The sequence below is a fragment of the Rhinopithecus bieti genome, unplaced genomic scaffold, assembly GCF_001698545.2.
Source record: "Rhinopithecus bieti isolate Rb0 unplaced genomic scaffold, ASM169854v2 scaffold_51907, whole genome shotgun sequence".
NCBI classification, from domain to species: domain Eukaryota; kingdom Metazoa; phylum Chordata; class Mammalia; order Primates; family Cercopithecidae; genus Rhinopithecus; species Rhinopithecus bieti.
In genome coordinates, this window is record NW_016820817.1 from 50,318 (window position 1) to 54,982 (window position 4,665).

The 4,665-nt window shown below is 41.0% G+C and overlaps 1 protein-coding gene across 1 annotated transcript in view; it reads left to right on the plus strand.

The window, feature by feature from the left end:
• The window catches only part of CHST9 (carbohydrate sulfotransferase 9), a 156,970-nt gene that overhangs the window by 3,335 nt on the left and 148,970 nt on the right, over positions 1–4,665 (plus strand). Inside the window, exon 2 of the mRNA XM_017859971.1 lies at positions 4,519–4,557. The gene's annotated coding sequence lies outside the window, so the exon portion shown is untranslated. The remainder of the gene's footprint in view (positions 1–4,518; positions 4,558–4,665) is intronic.

A 4,665-nucleotide genomic window follows, 5' to 3' on the forward strand; every position in this document is an offset into this window, starting at 1 on the left:
CTCCTCCTCCTCTCCTCCTCCTCTCCTCCTCCTCCTCCTCCTTCTTATTCTTCTTACTTTAAGTTCTGGGATACATGTGCTGAACGTGCAGGTTTGTTACATAGGTATACCTGTGCCATGATGGTTTGCTGCACCTGTCAACCCATCATCTAGGTTTTAAGCCCCGCGTGCATTATGTATATATCGTAATGCTCTCCCTTCCCTTTCGCCCAACCCCCAACAGGGCCCAGTTTGTGACGTTCCCCTTCCTGTGTCTGTGTGTTCTCATTGTTCAACTCCCACTTGTGAGTGAGAACATGTGGTGTATGATTTTCTGTTCCTGTGTTAGTTTGCTGAGGATGATGGTTTCTAGTTTCATCCATATCCCTGCAAAGGACATGAACTCATTCTTTTTTATGGCTGCATAGTATTCCATGATGTATATGTGCCACATTAAGCTCATCATCACTGGTCATTAGAGAAATTGGGACTATAATTATTTAAGTTAGGGACATGTGTTGAAGTGCAGTGGAGGACATAGGTAGAGATCTCCAGGAGGCTTTAAAACCTAAGTAGATTTTGGAACTAGAGATGTAGTGTCACAATTGTCTCTTTTGGGGAAAGTGAGCATTGAGAAAATGAGAGATAAGATCACCCATTCAGACTGAGATAAAGATACTAAAGAAGGAAGCCTAGAGGGTCATCTCCATCTGAACAATTCAATCTCTGTGTCCATTGATCGATATAATACTGTCCTACTATGTAATTTTTATTTTTCTAATTTGATGTTTAGTGTGTACGTGTGTGTGTGTGTGTATGCACACCTATATATACACACATACATATATATAACTAAGAAATCTAAGTAGATTCCTGTAACAGGACTAATTCATGATAAAACTAATAAGTAGCATTTATATAGCACTCCACAGTTTACAAAGCCCTTTCATATAACATAGGGGCTGAGAATTGTTTGAGGTCTTCATAAAAAAAAATTTGAGGTATTCGTAACAAAAATTGCACCTTTCAGCCTCCCTTCTGAAACATGAGATGCCAGTATTTCATGTTAATTTTGTCCATTTCTTGCTAGCTTTACCATATGGAATTGTTTAATCCTCACAGCATTCCAGAGAAGCAGGCCCTGATCCCCACTTTACAAATGAGAAAATCAGGGAGACTGATTGATATGCCTGCAATTGGCATTACTGTAGGTATAGTATATTAAATGATGAATTATGACAGATTTTCGTAACATACACATAACGCTTATCTCAGCATTTAGCAGCCAAAAATAAACTTATCAGCTCACGTGGTTTCTGTGGGGGACTCTGGAATAGCCAACTGGATGGTTCTGGTGTTGGCTTTCTCAAAATTAGAGTCAAGATGTTGGCCAGAGCTGCTGTCAGCTGAAGGCTTGACTAGGGCTGGTAAATGGATTGCTCATATGCCTGGCAAGTTGATGGGGGCTGCTGGCAGGCCTTTGTTCCTCATTGGCTGTTGACAGGAGGCCTCCGTTCCATGCCACATGGACCTCTCCATAGGGCTGCTTGAGTGTCCTCACAACATATTATCTGGCTTCACCCAGAGGGAGTGATCCAAAAGAAAGGAAGATTGAAGCCATAGTTTTTTGTCTTTGTTTTTCGAGATGGGGTCCTGCTTTGTTGTTCAGGTAGAGTGCTGTGGTGCCGTCATAGTTCCCGGTAACCTCAAACTCCTTGGCTCAAATGATCCTCCTGCCTCAGCCTCCCAACAAATTAGGGAGGCGACAGATGTGTGCCACCAGGCCTGGCTAATCTTTTAAAAACATTTTAGAGATGGTGGTCTCATTATGTTGCACTGGCTGGTCTCAAACTGCTGGTATCAAGTGATCCTCCTGCCTCAGCCTCCCAAAGCACAGAGATTACAAGCGTGAGTCACCACACCCAAACTGGAAGCCACAATTTTCTTAAGGATCAACCTCAAAATCACACTCTGTTATTCCCGCAAAATGCTTGATTACACAGTCAGTCTAAATCAGTGGGATTACACGGGACATGAATATCAAAAGAAGAGAAGATGGGAATCACTGGGGACACCTTGATCACTACACCATATTATTTATCTCAAATACATACACTTCCAACTTTCAGACTTGGTAACTCATTCTAATATAGGTTAAAGACACTTCAAAAGATGTTTTCTTTACTTAATTTACAATTCAAGCCTTGAATACCATTTTTAAAAATTTATGAAAATGTCTGAGGCCTCTAGTATTCATAAGTGAATAATCAAACAGTAAGCAGTGGCTTGCCCAGTGGAAAACTTAAATGAGGAGGTGCCCTGTCACACTTGGTAATGAATGAGGCCTTTAAATGGATTATTCATGTTATTTATCTGTTGGAATCATTGAAATAAATTGCATCAAACAAGTCCTCTGGAAATCACCGGAATAAATATAACATGCCATTAATCAAGGTGCCAGTTAAATGAATTGTACACTTTTCGCAGCAACACGAGGGAAGATTGTACATTTTCCACCTTATATTTGAGGATTTTAAAAGACTTGAAGGGCCGTTAGAAAAGCTTGGATACAGTTTACACGTAGCTTCAACGTGTGGCCTAACTTCTCAGTAACTAGCTCCAGCTAAAGAATGTTGATAGATGACAAAAAAGTGGCAGCTGGAAGGATGGCCCTCACTTATCCCAAACCACGGCCCTCACCTCCACCGTGGTGCTCATCGCCCAGGTGCACAGTTTCTTACCTAAGTCTACAAGCATGCTTACGTTTTCCATAGCTTAGCAAAAACCTTGAGTTGGCTTCTGTTCAAGCTATTGCTCCATTTCACTTATTCGACTCATTTTGGAGACTGACAAATTTGATAAACAAGAAGCCATGTCCTCAGCTCCACTTCCTCATCACACACTTACTTCCCAGACCCTGGCAGTTTCTCTTGTGTTCTCTGCCCACTCTCTGCTAAAACTACTCTCACAGTCTAGCAATAATCATGTGAACTCTGCAAGCAGTAGCAACATGCTATTGAAAACCCCCCTACTTCTAAAACTTGATTTGTGGTACAGGAGCCTGCACTTTGTTGAGCTCTCTGGATCTCAGCTGCTTCCGACTTCCCATGGGCCCACATCACAAAACAAAAGCAGCCGTCATGTTATCTTAGTTATTGTCCTCCGCCCGCTCCTCTGTGCTGTCTGCCTTTATGCCCCATTCACTCCTTCAGCTTCAGCCATCTTCTTACGATGAACACTTCTTGCATCTGTAATTTCAACTCAGATTTTTTGAATTTATTGAGACTTGCTTTGTGACTGAGTACGTGGTCAATCTTAGAGAATGTTCTGTGCACAGATGAGAAGAATGTGTATTCTGTGGTTGCTGGATGGAATATTCAGTAGATGTCTGTTAGGTCCATTTGGTCAAAAGTTCATTTAAGTCCACAGTTGCTTTGTTAGTTTTCTGCCTCGATAATTTGTCTGATGCTGTCAGTGCCTGTTGGAGTCCCCCCACCATTACTGTGTGGCTGTATCTCTTTTCTTAGACCTAGTAGTATTTGTTTTATAAGCCTGGATGCTCCAATGTCAGAGGCGTATATATTAGGATAAACTTTCTGACCTCTTACAAGCTCTTTGTCCCCATAGTACTTCAAAGTCAGTCAGTCTAACACTGAACTTGTTATTCCTAGCCCCATCGCATTCTATAATACCATTTCCCCGACTTACATCTCTGTGCCCAAAGTCACCTAGCTAACCATTCATCTTGACTTCTCCTCCTTCCTGGCAACTCACATTTTATAAATCGCTGGGCCCTATTATTTCGGCCTCCCCACTGTCTCTTGCATCCACTACTTCCCTCCCCTCCATTTCCACTGCCATGACTCAGTCCCCACATTCATTACCTTGTGCCTAACCTCTAGGATAGTCCTCCTCCTATGCACTGCTGTAAGTGTGCAAGGTCTTCTTGCGCAAATACCCTGTCCATTTAGCCCATACTGTTTTCTTTGCCAAGAGTCAGTCATTTCTCTATTTCAAATTTCTCAAATGCCATTTGTATCTCAAGGTCAAAATCAAATACCACTTTCTCCATAACTTCATGAGCACCCCCTCCTTTCTTAAAATAACTGCTTCATCATCTCATATCTTTAAAATTCTACATCGTTTGAGGCACATCTCACTTCATGTTATATTGTCTGTCCTTTCTGTTTTTTCAAGTGGGTTGTAAGAAGGCATAGTCTTATTTAGCTGTTCTCCCCATAGTGCTTTCTATGGGGATTTGCCCTTTGTAGGTTTATTGTTGAGTAAATGACCCTTACTAACAAGATTTTTAAAATCCAACAGCACATTTAATGCATAGTTATTTATTTTTTACTTTCATAAATTGGTTTGCAAGCAGTTCTCATGCCTGTCAGCTGAGCCCAGTCATCTCCAGGAGCACATTGGACATGGCTGAAGTAGTGGTTGTGTTTAGAAATTGCTGTAAACTGGGCTTTCATCTTATTGTCATCATATTCTCATGAGTCCATGCTGTAACTTATCTGCCACTTCTCATTTCAGGGAAAGTGGAGAAGAGAAGAGAACAAAAAGTAACTTCAGGTAAGATTTTTTCTAATGGGCTCCAGCTTTATTTCCTGATTTTATTTCCACCTTTAAAATGTTTTAAATTTATTATTCAAAAATTCACACTAAAATTCATAGTTTATG